The sequence below is a fragment of the Chiloscyllium plagiosum genome, chromosome 2, assembly GCF_004010195.1.
Source record: "Chiloscyllium plagiosum isolate BGI_BamShark_2017 chromosome 2, ASM401019v2, whole genome shotgun sequence".
NCBI classification, from domain to species: Eukaryota; Metazoa; Chordata; class Chondrichthyes; order Orectolobiformes; family Hemiscylliidae; genus Chiloscyllium; species Chiloscyllium plagiosum.
In genome coordinates, this window is record NC_057711.1 from 105,677,117 (window position 1) to 105,695,942 (window position 18,826).

Genomic DNA, 18,826 nt, shown 5'->3' on the forward strand with positions numbered 1-18,826 from the left:
GGGGTATACCATTTAGGACAGAGATGAGGAGAAGCTTCTTCACCCAGAGAGTGGTGGCTGTGTGGAATGCTCTACCCCAGAGGGCAGTCGAGGTCCAGTCTCTGGATTCATTTAAGAAAGAGTTGGATAGAGCTCTCAAAGATAGTGGAATCAAGGGTTATGGAGATAAGGCAGGAAGAGGATACTGATTAGGAATGATCAGCCATGATCATATTGAATGGCGGTGCAGGCTCGAAGGGCTGAATGGCCTACTCCTGCACCTATTGTCTATTGTCTATTGACATGGCCTGCTTTACACACATAGCCACTTATCCACTTATCCACTTAGTTGTCTCATCCACATACCCAGTTATCAATCAAACTGCTTACTTACCTCACCCGTACTGTATAGCTACCTACCTACTCATCCTGCAAACCTACACATCCTATCCATCTCACCCCCTCACCTAATACACACCTCACCCATTCACTTAGTGACACAACTACCCATTCACCCATTCATACTTACCATGCCACATCTAGTGCTGTATAAAGCGAGAGTATCCTGTCTTCCCCAGTTCTACTTTGCTTTGACAATGTTATCTGATGGGCACTGCATTGCACATTTCTTTGGTGGCTTGACTCAGAAAATTTGTGAGGAATTGTACATCAGTGTCAAGTTGGAATAATCTTTGAGTATGGCAGAAATCTGCTTGTTATTCTTGCTACTCAAAGAGCTGAGCAAAAGTGTTCAATGACATTTTTGATTTATGCCAATGATGAATTTTTTTTCAAAAATAATGGTAAGTGGTTTCTCTCAGAGCTGAAGAAATGTTTTGCATTTTACAATTTAGCCCAAGCTCGACTTCAACGGCTGCTTGATGAATGACGTTCAGCCTCTCTATCGTTCTGCAGATGCGTCAAGGCAGGAACCAATCAAGCAAACTCCTAGAAAATCAACGACAAGAAACCACACAGCCTGCTCAGAATCCTTTACTTTATAAGACTTTCTCTTCAATGTCAAAATACCCACTTCATTTAAGGATCCAGACCTGCCCAATGGGACATAGACCATAAGCCAGCGAAGGAGTTAACAATAATTAGTAACAGGTTTATATGTAACAAATCCTTATGTAAGTGAGTGTGCATGTGAGACATTATGTTTTAAATTAGAGATACACATGAGAATAAATAACCATATATTTTAAAACTCACAAAACCATGTTGCTGGAATTTTTAATTGGGTCACACATACTGAGAGTAAGAAAACACATATATTGATCACAGGCAGTAAAAGAAACAAATATTCGGTCTGTGACAAAAATTATAGGTAGAGGTCTTTAAGTTTTTTTACAATCAAATGAGCAAAGACATGTTTCTGCCTGGAAGGAAATAAACTAAAGGACACCATGATGAAACATAATAATAACTTCAATGAGATTTAAAAGAAACTTCCTTGTCCAGCGAGTGGTGAGAGAGTCAAATTTATTTGCACATGAGGTAGCTGCGACAAATATCGTCTAAATGGAAGCGAGATAAGCACAATAATAGAAAGTGATTGAAAGCTATGTTGATAGTGTCAGATAATGCAAGGAGGGAGGAGGCAGATTTTGAATATAAATATCAGCATAGGTTGGGCTGAAAGATCTGTTTCTGTGTTGAAATTTTGACACACTTCTAAGAAGCTATAATGTACAACGGTTATAGCATTAATAGCTCAAATAAAGTCACTAAAGGATAAAATAACAGCTATTTTATGGTGCTTTTTTAACAATATCACAAACTGTTCTTGGAGAATAGATTTGATTTTAATATCACAATGTGTTGTTTCGAAAAGAAAAAGGTTAAAGGGTATGGGGATTAGACAAGAAAACCGACACGGAGAATAGATTGATGCTGATTTGATGAAATGAATAGGCTGTCCCTGTGCTATAATGTTGTATGAAGCCTTCGTGTTGTGGCAGCTGGATTGTTATTCATAGTGTTCATGAGAGGTTTAAATTGCAGGTTTAAATTGCTACGAGGGCTTTATGTTTTCCTCATCATTCAGCATAGCCTTTTCATGAGTTCTCAGAATCTTAGAAAAAAACAGTACAGAAGAGTATTAATCAGCCCATTGTGCCTGTACTGACTACAAAATAAAAATCCGCATTAGTCCAACTCCCCTGTACTTTTTTTTGTCCCACTTTTCTGGGTATTTATCCAAATTCTTTTTGCAGGTTCCTATTGAATCTGCTTCCAGTAATGACCCTGCCATGAAGTCAATTCCAGTGCTACCTTGTAAGTGGTTAAGTAGCTGCACTGCTGCGTTGGGATGTGCGCATAAATCCTTAGGTCCCAGTCAGAGGAATGTATGGGTTTTTTTTTAATTTTCCTGATACATGTTTCCATTTTCAGTCCTAACACCATAGCATTGAACATTGACCTTTTCTTCTTGAATCAGCTTTCTCTTCTGCAATTTGACCAGATTCCTTGATTCTTTTATTGTTGAACTCAAAGGCAATTACCAATGGACAATAGTGCCAACCTAGCCATAAATGAATGAATGATAAAAATAAGTCTATGGAAACCAATTGAAAACGTATACAAGGCACTTATGGATAATAGATCACTTGGATCAACAATATCATGTTGGTACTTCCCTTCCGTGCATGCAAATGAACCAAATTAGATTTATCTGATTTGTTTTGATCTACCCTGAACCTCTCTCTCTTATTTTACTTGTACAATTTACTACTGAAACTTTCTGTAATGCCACACAATTAATCCTGGAAATGAATCCAAATTCTTTGTTTAGGAAGTAGTGTCTTCCTGTTTCAATTACTCTAATCAGCTCTATTTTGGAAAAAAAATAGAGGAATGATTACAAATTAAACATTTCTAATTATTTGGCTTCATAAAACGTGGATGTTTTCCATTATTAATTATCCCAGTGATAAAAGGAAGGATGAAAAGCAGTACATCTGAATTTTTCTTATGTCAGCTGAACACTCCAAAGCACTTCACAAAGAATTACATGCAAATTATGAGCTTTGTGATCATATGCAGTGGTACATTTGTACAGCAAAGACCCAAAGACAGCAATGAGACAATTGTTCATCAGTTACTTCTGATATGGAAAGAGGGAGAAACAGATTCAGTCTCTCTTACCTCCTTTCCTTCCATCTGTAAACAAAATGGTTTAATTTTGAAAAGACCAAGGATTTTTTGCATTGACTTGCATTTTAATGTTGCAAACTCCTTGATTTAAGCCACGATTACTATTTCTCACATTCAATTCCAAAGTGATATTATGTGACTTCTCATATGCACACACAGAAACACACAAAAGAGGCAGTAAAAGAAGAGAGCTTTCCATCTATGAGTATTAAGACCAAGCAGTATAGTTATCATAATATAGAAGACAAAGAACTACAGATACAAGGGATCTGAAACACAAAGAAGCAGAAATTGCTGGAGAAACTTAGCAGATCTGCCAGCATCTGTGGATATAAAAACACAATTACTGTTTTGAATCCAGTGACTCTTTTTCACATGTAATAGCAGCTAGGAAAAGGTTTTATTTATGCCAATGCTGAGGGAGGGGGTTGGAAATCAACCCATGTCATGACAGGATCTGATTGGTAATGCAAGCTGGAAGTGCAATACCTCATCTTCCACATGGGAACGTTATAGCCTTCAGGACTCAATATTGAGTTTAATAATTTTAAGGCATGAACACACAGCCTTCCATGTCAAGAATCCACTTCCACACCCCAGGTCCTTGTGTGGCTTTCAACACAATCGACCCATTTTCACCCAGTTATAGTCTCCATTATCACCTTGCTTGTGCTCTTCTTCCCTGGTTTACTTTCTCAATTTCCTTGTCTGCCTAAAACCATTTTATTCTCCTCCCTCTTTATCTCTTTTTCATACCCTTGTCATCCGCATAAATACCATCTTTTCCTACCTAGTCTCAATTCTGAAGAAGTAATGGACTTAAAATGTTTGTTTTTATTTATTTATTTAAAATAATTTTTTTTGATTTTTCTCCAAAAATGCCAGCAGAACAAGGTGCAATCGCAAGCAATAAACAATTGTAAGCAAAATCCTGACTGCCCTCACTATGGCACATACCGCCCCTAAAATACAAAGAAAAAGAAATGACAAACCACCCTAATAAATATAAACATATAAAAATAACAAAACCATAATAAATTAGACCGGTAGTAAGGTAACTGCATTAGCAAAAGAAAAAAATCACCACAACAGAAGATAACCTCAGTCTGGAACAATTAAAAAGCCAACACCCTTAACATATGAAAGAAAAGGGTTCCAGATTTTTATAAATTTGTTAGGGGAGTCAGATATGGATAATCTTATCTAATTTAAGGAAGTATAGCACATCTTTAACTCAGTGTGTAAGAATAGATGGAATTAGGGATTTCCATTTTGACAATATCAATCTTCTGGCCAATAGGGTAGCGAATGCTATTATGCCATTAGGTAAAGATCATGACACCCCAATCAAAGCAGTAACAGCACTATAAGTAAGAATTTCATTGGATACCTTAGATAAGGTGTCAAAGATATCAGTCCAAAATCTACTTAATGAAGGACAAAACCAAAACATGTGCATATAACTTGCTGGGCTTTGTTGACATCGATCACAGGATTGAGACACCTCCCCAAATATTTTTGCATATCGAGTTTTGGTGCAGTGGGTGCTGTGTAGAATCTTGTATTGAATAAAACAATGCTTTGCACAGATAGAAAATCTGTGCACCCTTTGCAAAATCTCATCCCACACATCACCTGGAATTACCTCTTCCAGATCTGCCTCCTAGATAACTTTAATAGAATCAAGAGAATCTGAGCATACTTTATGGATGTTTGAATAAATAATTGAAATAGCCCCCTTTAATGAAGAAAGTGGTTCTAGAAAGATGTAAAAATCAGAATCGGTAGGAAGGACAGAGAAAACCCGAAATGCACTACAAACAAAACTGTGAACTTGGAGGTATGTAAATAAGTGGCTTTTTGGAAGTGAAAACGTATCAACCAATTGTTGAAAAGATGCAAAAAAGCCATCAACATATAAATTATTCTCAGTTCTTATTCCTATCTTAGCCCAACCAGAAAAGGCACTGTCCACTAAAGATGGGGAAAATATGATTTGCTGCCAATGGCGCCTTAGTAGAAAATGACCAAGAGCCAAAGTGGTGTCTAAATTGAAACCAAATTTTATATCAGGATAAACAATTGCATTGTTTTTTTGTAAATAGTGGTTGAACCAAGGAGAGGTGAATGCAGTAAAGCCTTCAACTTTGCGGATGGGTGGAATTTGCCTCAATAGTCAACCAAATTGGGGGAGCATCAAGGTTCTCATATTGGAGCCAATAGTTCAAATTTCTAATGTTTGCTGCCCAACAATAAAACAAAATATTCAGCAGTGCCATTCCACCTAGTACTCGAGGCCTCTGTACCAACTGTTTTCTTAACTTAAGAGTTTTTCTTTATTCCAAATAAATTCAAGAATGAAACTATCTACTGAGAAAAAGAGAGGGAGAAAAATTGGTATGCATTGAAATAAATAAGAAAATCATGGAAAAAATATTAATTTTAAAGGAATTAAACCTAGCAATAACGGACAAAATAAAGAGAGACCATCGTTCAAAGTCTCATTTACTTTGTGCCAGTAATGGTTTAAAATTTTTCCTGTACAAATTGCCTAGTATATCTGCCACATGTACTCCAAGATAAACAAAACCAGAGCTGGCAATTTTAAATGGTAAATCATCTAGTGGGTATTCCCCAACAGGCTTACTGATAGCAAATATCTCACTTTTGCTAAAATTCAATTTAAACTCAGAAATCTTATTGAACGATTCTAAAACTGGAAGTGCAGTGGGAATGGAGAGAGATAAGTTTGAGACAAGTAGCAAAAGGACATCGGCATGGAGGGCAATCTTCAACTTCACACCATTTCCAATAATGCCAGAAAAAGCAGGAGGAGTCTGTTGAGCAATAGATAGCAGTTCAATCATGACAGCAAACAGCAGTGGACTCAAGGGACAACTTTATCTAGTGGAACGATAAAGGTAGAAATAATCAGAATCCATGTTATTGGTTCTAACAGAGGTCTGCGGTGATGCAAAGAGTAGTTTGAACCAAGAAATAATTTTTTTCTCCAAAAGTTAAAAAAAAGATAATACCATTCCACTCTATCAAAGGCTTTTTCAGCGTCTAAAGATATCAGAGCCTCAAGGAGAGTGGATGGGGAAGAATTGTAAACAATGTTAAATACCTGCCTAAGATTAAAAAAGGACTGCCTGTTGTCAAAAAAATCCAGTTTGATCCAAGGAAATAATAGATGGAAGGATGGTTTTCAAATGTCTGGCCAATAGCTTTGACAATAATTTAAAGTGAACATTCAGCAGACTTATAGGATGGTACGAACTGCAGAGTAATGGATCTTTGCCTTTCTTTACAAGCAAAAAAAAGATGCCTGAGTTAAAGTTTGAGGAAGCGATTCAGAATTAAACGTTTCAACAAACATATCTACCAAAAGCAAAGCCAGGTTTTTCCAAAATGTTTTATAAGTCTCGGCTGGAAAACCATCGGCTCCAGGACTTTTACCACTTTATAACGATTTAGTCGCAGCCTAAGTTCTATTGCTGAGATTGGTTGTTCCAATTCCTTTACCACATTTTTATCAATAGCAGGAACGTTAATCTTATCAAAAGAGGTATCAAAATCTGCTGTAGCAGAAGAACATTCAGATGAATAAAGTGAAATGTAAAATTCCTTCTCAGTCTTGTTAATTTCTAATGGGTCTGATGTGACATCTAAATTAGCCTTAATTTGTGGGATTAATTGAGATGAGGACATTTGGCACAACTGATGTGCCAACAATTTACTCGCTCTATCTCCTTGTTGATAAAATTTAGACTTAGAATGAACTAAAAGCTTGATGGTGTATCGTGACATTACATCATACTTAGCCTGTAGGGATATGCATTCCTTATATACTTCTGAAGACTTAGAGATTGCATAAAGACAATCTAATTGAGACAGACGTTGTGCTAACAATGCCAATTTCTCTTTCCTAAATCTATTCTTGCATGAGAAATTATTTCACCAGTGATGAATGCCTTTAAGCTTTCCCCAGCAAGGATACTGTAATGTCTGTGGTTTTGTTAAATAAGTTTTTTAAGTTCTATCCGTTGAAAGATAAAATTAACAAAATCTTCCTCTAAGAGTAAGCGTGCATTGGGACGCCAAGGTGGGCATGTATTAAGAAACTTCTGACAGTGAACATTCATAGAGACAGATGCATGGTCTGATAAAAAAATTGAATCATATTTGCAACCAGAAATGGATGTGAGCAGTCTGTCATCCACCAAAAAGAAATCAATACATGTAAAAGTGTTGCGAAAAAAGAAATCCTTTTTAGGGGGATTAAAGAACCGCCAGGGATCAATAACATTAAACTCCTCCAAAAAAGTCTGAATTAATTTAGCAGATTTGGATTGAGCACTTGGAACAGAGGAAGAACGGCCTAAGTGAGGATTCAATCAACACTTAAAATCTCCACCCAAGATTAACTGGTGTTAAGATAAAAAGTGTTGCGAAAAAAGAAATCCTTTTTAGGGGGATTAAAGAACCGCCAGGGATCAATAACATTAAACTCCTCCAAAAAAGTCTGAATTAATTTAGCAGATTTGGATTGAGCACTTGGAACAGAGGAAGAACGGCCTAAGTGAGGATTCAATCAACACTTAAAATCTCCACCCACGATTAACTGGTGTTAAGATAAATCCTGTGACATTGAAAGGAACCATCTGAAAAAAGCCTCATCATCCAAGTTGGGAACATAAACATTAGCCAAGATTACATCAATGTCAAAAATCTGTCCAATAATAATAATAATAATAATACATCCACTAGTAGAGTCAGAGATAGTTTAGCATGGACGAAAGAAATAGATTTATGTAAAATAATAGAAATATACTTGTCTAATCCAATCTCATTTCAACTTAGGACTGTCTATATTTTTCAAGTGGATTTCTTGTAAGTATATTTTATGGGCATTAAGATGGCGTAAGTAAAGTAAAACCTTATGGTGTTTATTTGGGTTGTTCAGGCCTTTACAATTTAGACTGGCAAATTTAATGTTCCCACCATCACACATAAAATCCCAAATGTGCAATAATAGATAAACAAATGTAAACCTTGAAAAGTTAGATATGTGCTGCCCTCCTCTCCCTATCCCCCATCAGAACAAAACGATCTTTACCACACCCCATAGCAATATCGCCCCACCAACCCCTTCCCCTCCAAGGAGAAGCAGCCTCTAGTGTAGTCTTCGTCCATGGTAGCAGAAAGCTAATGTCTAATTGGCTTAGTTAGGCCCAACCATCAATCCAACTCTGGAACCACAATCTTTTTAAGTTATTTATTCACAAAGTCCAGAGCCTGAGCCGTCTCATCAAACCTATGAGTTAGTCCTCTCAACAAGATGATAGGTGATATTGCCCATGCAAACCTGCACTCCTCATCTCCGGCCATACTGGATTTCCAGTCATGGACTCAAAACGTTAACTTTGTTTTCTCTCCACAGATGCTGCCAGACCTACTGAGTTTCTTCAGTATAGTTATAAGTTATTTGAAGTTCAGTGTACAAGGTATTGGATTCAGGAGCTGTATAATTCCTTTAGAGATGGCTATTGGCAGCAAGTGAGGCAACAGTTCCTGGTGAAGTTCGAGGACTGAGGATCAGTTGACATTTCCAGACAAATTCTAGATCATTTGGGAAATGGGTTTTGAGAGTTTTAAAACAGTTTTTAACTTGCAGTTTGGTTATTGGCTGGAATTTATTCCTCTGTGTTTATGAGAAAAGATTGGGTCAGCCAAATTAGCAAAGTAAGAGGTGAATTGATTGAAACTTTTAAAGTACTGATAGACCTTGATATAGTAGATGTGGATGGGATATTTCCTTTTATGGGAGAACCTAGAACTGGGTGTTATAGTTTACAAATCAAGGGCAGCTATTTAAAACAGAGCTGAGGCACTTTTTTAGTCTCTCAGATGAGATGAGCATTAGTTGTTGGAACTCTTTTTCTGGAAACACATTCTTTAATATTATTGCGGCAAAGGTCCATTGATTTGTGTTAAGTGATAGGGTGAAAGATTGTCAAAAGTAGGCAGGAATGCAGATTTGCGGTTACAAACAGATCCACCATAAGTTTATTGAATGGGGGAGCAGGACGACGAGCTGAATGTCCTACTGTTGATCCTAATTTGTATGAGTTTATGTTTGCATGTATGTAGCTATGTAAATAGACAATTTCAGGGGCTGGGTTGTTTGTCGACTATGTATTTAAAGTGCCTAGGATGAGAAACAATCAGGGCTGTAAAGAAAAGTAATAATTGAGTATTTTATTTGGATGGATCTCACAATGAGAGGGGGAGTTGGAGGCAACGACAGGTGAGTGGATTTCAGTAGCTACTCCCCTGCCCCATCTCCACCCCAATTGTCTGTAGATTGGGGCAAATGGAACCCTCCCCACCCAAAACCCAAAAGGCATGTTGCACAGCCATCTCTCTTACCTGCCAAGAATTAGTCCAGTGGTGAGATGATGCCCTTGAGTAATCATTAATTGAGCACCTAAATGCCTTAATTGAAGGTGGGTCACTCACTCAGAAGTTGCTGATGTTGGAAGGATAACAGATATTTTATATGGAATATAAGCTAAAAGAATGGAAGTTCATCACAACAGTGTGATACTGATCAGAAAATCTGTTCCTATGTTTTTGATTGAAGGATTAATTCTGGACTTAATACTTGGGAAAAATTCCCTTGTTTCCTTGTGCCATAGGGTCTTTCACAATATTCCAATACAGGGTCATGATTAAATGTCTCATCTGTAAGATGACATAAATGCAATATTCTCTTTATAGTGCACTGGATTGTTTGCCTAAGTAGTTGCATTGAAGTTGTGGAGCAGGAAGGGTGGTGAGTACATGAATTACTCTTGTCCCAGTCACCTGCAGATGTTCAGTTGTTGACTTGAGTCAAGATTTAGATGCATAGGTTTTTGGACTCCGATGGAATCAAAGGATATGCGGATATGGATTGATAAAGCAGACGGAGTATCAGTCAAAGATCAGCTATGATCTTTTATTGGGTGTAACAGACTCAGCAATGGTCTATTCCATCTTCTTGCTCTTACTTACTTACATGAGTAGATCAGACAAATTGATACTGCTCTGTTTTTCATAATGCAAGTTTACTTTTTTTAAAATTCATTCATGTGATGCAAGTGCCCCTGGCAAGGTCAGTATGTGCTGCCCATTCCTCATAGCTCTGTTGACAGCTGAGTGATGAGAGCCACAGGAGGAGTGCACTCTTACTAATGTTGTATCCTTCTCAGCTGAAGTTTGTCTGTGCAAATATGTCCAAAAACATGGGAGAACAAAGGAGAAAATTTTCAATAGCATGATGAAACCTTGATCTCAACATGCAGGTATTAACACAGCACCTATACATTAACTAGGCTGGACTTCTTTGAACACAGCTCACTGAACTGTGCAACCTATCATGCGAATGGTAGCAAGCCTGTATTTCTTTTTTGCATAGCAAATGATTTTGTGAGTTATGCAATAGTTAAAGAGACAGCTTTCCCAATATTAATAAAACGCAAATATTTGTGATAAGATGCTGTGAAGAAATATATGTCCAAGTTGCACCGGGTTTTTTGGACGGCTTGTCAGTGCAAGTTCCCTCACTGTATCTTGCTATTCCCAACACATTAATTACCGGCCTGACCCTTATGACATTTCTGAAGTCTGAATTCCACCCCATCTTACCAGGTAATGCTCCTAGAACAATTTGCTACTCAGTGGATATTCCAGAATTTACCATCATTCCTTGTGTCCGTGCTGAGTTTATAAGTCTGTTATGCTTTCAGACAAGTACTGTCAGTTTGGAGCTATCCTACATGGTTCCTAACGTTAGCCCTGGAAATGACTGCAGAAAAAATGGGGCCCAACTGTGTGGGCAGGGATCTGCATGTCCTGCTAGACAAAGTGGCATTTAGGCAGGGACTTGCTCTTCCTGAGGGACCAGCATTGGAAGCCATGACACAAGAACATGCCAGCCTAGTCTGAGTTTTCCACCTGGATTAAAACAGTCTCAACCATCGGGAAGAATGTGCAGCAATGTAGGAAGAAGATCAGTATCCTTCTTCACTCTACCGGTGTAGGTGCCATCATCTTCTCTCCAATATCTTACACTTAGTCTATCTCTGTTACTTTATCCACCTCACATTAAGTACTCTCATTATTATCCACAATATCTTCCCCATTCACCTTTACCCGCACCCACCCCAACACTATTAACTGTGTGCTTCGTACTCACTCCCACTCACTTCCTCACTTGCCCCAAGAATAACAACTACTTCCACGGCACTGCCTCTCTCTTATTTCAAGACAAAAACAGTCCACAATAGGGCAGGAAGACTCACAGTGGTTAGTGTAATGCTCATCATTCAACTCCTCAGCCCTTCTGAGGAGAGGATCTTCATTTTGACTGCTCTGAGCAGGACTTGGAGTGTCCCTGGAGACTGCCCTTGGCTTAGTGTGCCAGGAACCCCTTGACATGACTGAGGCCTTTTGACAACTATGACAATCTTCCTTCCTATACTAAACAGCAAGGCAGAACAGCAATAATATGAGTCTGGTATCTCTTTCTGAGAGGGTAAAGCACAAATAAGCAAGACAAGGCAAGAATGTTGTGAGCATCCAAATAATCTCAGGATGAGTGAGTGCTATGGCAGCATGTGAAGAGCCTAGAAATGCAGCCTGGTCCAGTTTATGAGCCTGGGTGTGTATGTCAGTGTATAGTGTTCTTGCTGCTACATTTCAATAGTGCTGGTGCATTTCGTGACATAACACTGAAGTGTAGAACCCCTGTACCTTGATTGGAGATATGCCACAAGTTTTCTTAGAGGCTGGAATATATTGGATTGCAATATTTCTGGACACAGTGTACATGAGGCTGGTACCCATGAGATATTGGTTCCTTATTCCTCCAAGGTTGTTTGGAGCAAGTTGTGAGCTGAATCCACCAGGTGATTACTCCGATTTCCTTGTCGAGTTTTTGCTTGTTTGGCAAGTTTGGTAAAATGGGAGCCTGAATATTAATGAGGCAAGCTGTAAAATTAACAAGACACTTAACAAGCATTAATCTCATTCTTCGGAATCGTGACAATCTAACCATGTTTTGTGTGAAAAGTGTAAAAGATGGAGCGAGATAGTCTTGACTCTGAGATGAAGCTCACCAAACTTTCATCCAATTTTTCCATCCATCTTGTTATAACCCAAATCAATCAGATCTCTTTAAGATCCCATCCATAGTCTTCCTCTAGCTCTAATTGAGGCTCAGGATGAATGAACTTCTATCAATATTTCAGGTATGCATGATTCAATAATTTTTTTAAAGAACTGTTGTTCTTTGGCATAAAGTATGACAGTCTTGGTGCACCAGTAGTCATTTATGTTCACTGCTCTAATATAGCTTCCATGGTACCTCAGAAATAGAAGACAGAATTGAACACAATTTCTGTAATAAGTTTGAAATGGAATGAAATTAATTGGATGGCAAGGTGATAGGTGGAGATCTCAGCAACATCCTGCCCTTTTCGTGATTAAGTCTATGGCATGAAGCACAGTACCCAACCTATCTGTCTTGCTGCCAATTTAGGCCATAAATTAATGCCCACAGAGGCTTCATTCTGCTCCCACAGGCATTACCCCAGCTACACACCCCCATCAGGGAAGGCTAATAAACAAGTTCCTTTGAGATTGTTTGCATTATCCCACCATAGGCACTATTGAAAGCCATTTACTCACTGATTGAGAAATCTCATACTGGAAAGGATGGAAGCTATTTAGCGCATCTTCCTGCCCATTCTGGTGATTCTTCCTCTGCCCATTTCCTACTCCACAAACTGTATCAATAGAAAATAGAAAATAGGGGGATGAGTTGGCCATTTGTCCTCTCAAGCCTACCATACTATTCAATATGATCATGGCTGATCATCCAATTCAATGTACTGTTCCCAATTTCTCCTCATGCTCTTTGATGCCTTAACCATAAGAATTTATATCTATTCCCCTTCTTATGTAGAAACATAGAAGATAAGTGCAGGAGTAGGTGATTTGAATCCTTGAACTGCTCCACCATTCAATATGATCATGGCTGATCATTGAGCTTAATTCCCTAATCCTGCCCTGCCTGTATACCCCCTGATCCCTTTAGGCACAAGAACTATATCTACCTCCTTCTTGAAAAACATAATATTTTGGCCACAACCACTTTCTCACCACTGCCTCGATGAAGAAATTTCTCCTCATCTCAATCCTAAGAGATTTACCCTTTCTCCTTAAACCATCACCCCTGGTTCTGGACTGCCCTCTGATTGGGAAAATCCTTCCTGCACCTAACCTGACTAACCATGTTAGAATTTAATTCTATGAGATTGCACCTTATTCTTCTAAACTCCTATTAATACAATCCTAACTGACTCAACCTCCCTTCATATGTCAGTCCCTCCTTAATCAATTCCTTGGTCCTCCTTAGCTGACTTGTAAACTGCTCCCAATCCTGAGGTCTATAGCAGTTTTCTTGCCAATTTGTATTCATTTTCTCTTGTATCTAATCTTATTTATAACTTCCTTCATAAGTCATGGTTTGGTTACTCTTCTCTTTGTGCTGTTGCCCCAGACAGGAATAAATAATTTTTATTGTTCACCTATTTGCTCTTTGAATGTTTGCCATTGCCGATCCAATGTCATTCATTTCAGTAACAGTTCCCAATACGTCATAACCAACTCGCACCTCATACTGTAGTGATTATAAAGAGACCAACCTGATGGACCTCATAGAATATGAGTTTCCTGATTGGGGTGGGGGTGGGGGGTTAATCTGGTCCAAACAGGGAGCCCTGGCTGACAGATATAAACAAGAGTGTCAGAGGTTCTGTTGATTCTGCGAGCTGTCTCTGAGGAAGCCAGACCAGTATCAAGTACGATGCATGTGTAAATAAAGGGTGACTTGTTGATGGGATACAGGTCTCTGTGGAAGTATTTCCCATACATTCATAGTTTCCCTTCTTAAGTTTCAAGGTCTGAGTTTCAGAATCAAGCACCTCACTCTCCATCTTGAGGAAGCATTCCATCATATTATATTCACTGATCCCCAAAGGGGTCTCCATAAATTACATTACCAGTTATTCCTTTTTCATTCCATTATACCCAATCTAAAATGGCTAGTTTACTAGTTGGTTCTTCAATGCATTGGTCCAGAAAGCCATTGCGGATACACTCTAGGAAATCCTCTTCTACGATCTTATAATTAATTTGATTCTCCCAATCTGTGTGTGAATTAAGGTCACCCATAATTAAAGATATTACTTTTCTGCATGCATCTCTGACTTTCTGTTAAATGCCATTTCCAAAATCATCACTCGAGTTTGATGGTTTATCTATTTCCCCACTTTTTTCAACCCTTTGGCATTTCTCAGCTGTACCTACACAGTTATACATTGTTTGAACTAATATCTTTCCTCAATATTGTGTTTAAGTCCTGTTTAATCAGCTTTGAAACTCCACTGCTTTCTCCTTTTTGCCTGTAATTCCTAAACATTGAAAGCCCCTGATATTCAGTTCCCATTCCTGGTCACCTTGTAGCCATGTCTCCATAATCTCAATTATATTATATCTATTTATATCTATTTGTGTCGTTAATTCATCCACTTCACTTTGAATGCTCCAGTTAGTCAGGCACAAAGCCTTAAAGCTTGACATTTTAATGCTCTTTGCCCCATTCCCACCTTTTTAAAACTTGTTTTGCCTTGTTTAATTCTAGCTTTTAAGTCCTCTGCCAATCATTTCTCTTATTCCCCCTTCTGTCATGTATTCTTGTCCTTGATTTCCCTTCCTCTGCCTCCTTGCACAGTTTTCCATCTCCCTGCCTGATTAGTTTAAACCCTCCACAATCACTCTGACAAATCCTCCCCCTAGGATCCTGGGAGAAAATGAGGACCGCAGATGCTAGAGATCAGAGTCAAAAAGTGTGGTGCTGGAAAAGCAGAGCAGGTCAGGCAGCATCTGAGAAGTAGGCTAATCAATGTTTCAGGCATAAGCTCATCATTTCCTAAGGTCCAGCCCAGGTGTAATCCATTCAGATTGCAGTGGTCCCATCTCCCCAGAACTGCATACAATGCCCCAGGAACCAGAATTTCTCCCCCTCACATCATCTCTTTAGCCATGTGTTCCTGTAAAAATTAAGGGTAAGGATGGCAAGGTTCAGGAACCTTGGATGACAAAAGAAATTATGAGCTTAGTCAAAAAGAAAAATGAGGCATACATAAGGTTTAGGAAGCTGACGACAGACAGATCCCTTGAAGAAGATAAAGAAAGCTAGAAAGAACTTAAATGGGTGATCCTGGGCCTTACATGTGTATAGTCCCTGTTTAAGCAGGAGATCATCTGTTCTGATAACCTTGTTTGTTCAACAGTATTTATTCACAATAGTACATGGCAATTTAGCAGCAGCAATCTCAGGTTGGTCTAGTTCCAGCCATCTGGCAGAGTCTCAATCACATGACTACTGTGTTCAGAGTTACATCACTTCAGAGCTCAGAGGTTTATTTGCATATTCAGTACATATGCAGTATCAACAACAACCACTGTCTGTCCAGTGGTACTGCTGGGTAATGATAAGCTAGTGACATTTGATTGGCCGTGACTCCAGGGAAAGCTCACCATTGCCCTATAACCTGTCTGAATAGTGCTTAATTTGGTGGGATTTCTGAAAAGGGCAATATGGAGCTTCTGATTGCTCTCCAACTTGCTGTTTCCATTAAGTACTGGCCAGACTATCAACAGCTGCTTGTCCTATATGGCATCCTTCAACATTGCATTTTGAGAGCTACTGTTGTTGTGACTTAGCCTTCACAGCCCTTCTGTATCAGTGAGTTCCACAGGTTCACCATTCTCTAGCTGAAGAAATTTCTCCTCATCTCAGTTCTAAAGCATTTTCCCTTCACTCTAAGGCTGTGCCCTCAGGTCTTAGTCTCTCCTCCTCATGGAAACATCTTCTCCACATCCATTCTACCCATGCCTATCAATCAACGAAGTGATTGTAGTATTCTGTAATTTCAATCAGATCTCCCTTTATCCTTCTAAACTCTTTCAAATACAGACTCAAGGTCTTCAACCACTCCACATATGGCAAGTCCATCACCCCGGGATCATTTTTGTAAACCTCCTCTGAACCAACCCTCCAAGGCCAATACGTCCTTCCTTAGATCTGGGGCCCAAAAATGATCACAATATTCCAAATGTGGTTTGACCAGAACCTTATTCAGCCTCAGCAGTATATTTCTGCTCTTGTGTTCAAGCCTTCTCAAAATGAATGCTGACAGTGCATTTACTTTCTTAACTTCCAACTGAACCTGCATATTAACCTGATGTGAATTCTGAATTAGAATTCCTAAATCTCTTTGTGCTTCAGATTTTTAAAGCCTTTTCCCATATACAAAATAGTCTATACCTCTATTCTTCCTACCAAAGTGCATAGCTCATGTTTTCCTACATGGTATTCCATCTACCCACTTCTTTGCCCACTCTCACACCCTGTCAAAGTCCTTCTGCAATCCCACTGCCTCCTCAGCACTACCTATCTTTGTGTCACCTGCAAACTTAGCAACAATACCTACGTTTCTTCATCTAGATTGTTAATATATAACATGAATAGTTGTGGTCCCAGCACTGATCCCTGTGAAACTCTACTAGTCATGGGCTGCCATCCTGAAAGACCCCTTGATCCTCATTCTTTGCCTTCTGCCAAACAGTTAATACTTACCACTTGCCAGTAGTTCAAAGTAGCCAATTTAAATAATCTTGTGGTTATCATATCAGAATGCTTGACATTTTGCCAGATCACACACTTAATTAATGACTTGAAGGAGTCAGTTTTGATCAAATGGATCTACTAAAGTATTGTATAGTGAAACATGTGTAGCTGCATAAGCCAGCCTAGCACCACTATTTTGCCATTACATTTTGCTTATTGGGCCAGAGTATACAGCAAAATTAAAAATGGGATGTCAGTTTGGTTCAGAAGTCAGAAATATGACTAGGAAATGGCAGAATAAACTACTAAATATTTGTGAAAGCAACATATCTGAAATAATCTGCCACTTAAAGAACGAAAGAAATGGCACAACCAACCTCATCAAGAAGCATTTGGTAGTTAAACACTTGTTTTACTTTGTATCTAGTACTCTGTCTTAATCAAATCATAATTACTTATTTCTCTATCTGCAATTTTGAATTAACTGTAATGGAAAAAGGGCATTTACCTTTTCGGTTTGCTGCCTGTGAGAATATTTCAAAATTACTGGCTGCTTGCACGTCTTACTGACATTACAGTTGCTGGGTCCCAGAAGTTTCCTTTCACTTGGCATCAAATCAAAATGACTTTCCTACATGTTCAGATTTTTAAATTTGCACATTTCACTCATTAAAATTTGCACATTTCACTGTGGCATGATTAAACCAAGTTAAAAATCACACAACACCAGGTTATAGTCCAACAGGTTTAATTGGAAGCACACTAACTTTCGGAGTGATGAAGGACAATCACCTGATGAAGGAGCGTCGCTCCAAAAGCTAGTGTGCTTCAAAAGTGATTTTTAACTTTGTACACCCCAGTCCAACACCAGCATCTCCAAATCATGATTAAACCAAATTGTGAATATATCTGTTTTGTCTGTTTGAGTACCTTCAGTGTAGGAGATCTGGTGATGAAGCTATGGCATCCTATCTATGAGACCAGATACTCTAGGGTTAGATTCTACACCAGAAATCAAATGACAATGTAAAGTGCATTTGTAACATGTCCAAATAGATTGATTGGCAATCTATAAATCCCTTCAATATGCCTGTTTGCAAATAATAAGAGTAGGAGGGTTTCCTGGTCAGTCATCCAGCAGAAGACAAGGCACACCACTGCAGTATTTTGCCAATAAGTATGGACAATCCTCTGAAATAAGGGCAGGAGATAAGACAGCCAGAGAGACATTCAATGTACTTTCATCTGAAGGCCTCAACCATTTGAAAAAGCTTGGAATTTTCCAGCTCTATAACTCAATTAGTTAAAGATAGAGGCAGATGAGAAAATGTAGGTAGAAATTTCTTGCATACATATTGCCAATGATTCAGATAAAATTTTCATTCTCCTCAAACAGTCTCTCTTTTTTAAATAATTTGAATCCAGGGCAATAGGTTTGATTGTTTTTTTATTCAAGTAAATTTCATATTTAGTATTTTTTTGATGGAAAGATTTTCTGCTAATGCAGAAAATCCATTTCAGATATGTCAGTTTGTTCTTAGAAAGTACCCATGAAAGTTTTTATTTATCATTGGGTTCCACACAATTTATTATTGCTTTTCAGTGGAAAATAATAGATTGTTTTACTGACCATAAAGCTATCATTGTAGACAGTGCCTTTCACACGATTAGGATACCTCAGCTTGATTGATTGTTTAAGTGTTGGCTTTGAGCTGTAGGGATTGCTGTTACATAGAAACAGCAACAACTAATTTTGATAAATGATACCCAATCTATTTTGATGATGTTCACTGAAGGATAACAGATTGATCAGGCCCAAGAATTCAGACTGGCTCCTCCTGATCGTCTACCATTCCTTTGGTGTATGTTTGGTGTTACCCATGGTCAAATATTTGTGCCATTTCTTTGGAGTCCGCACAAATCTTCTGTCAAATAACAATAGTT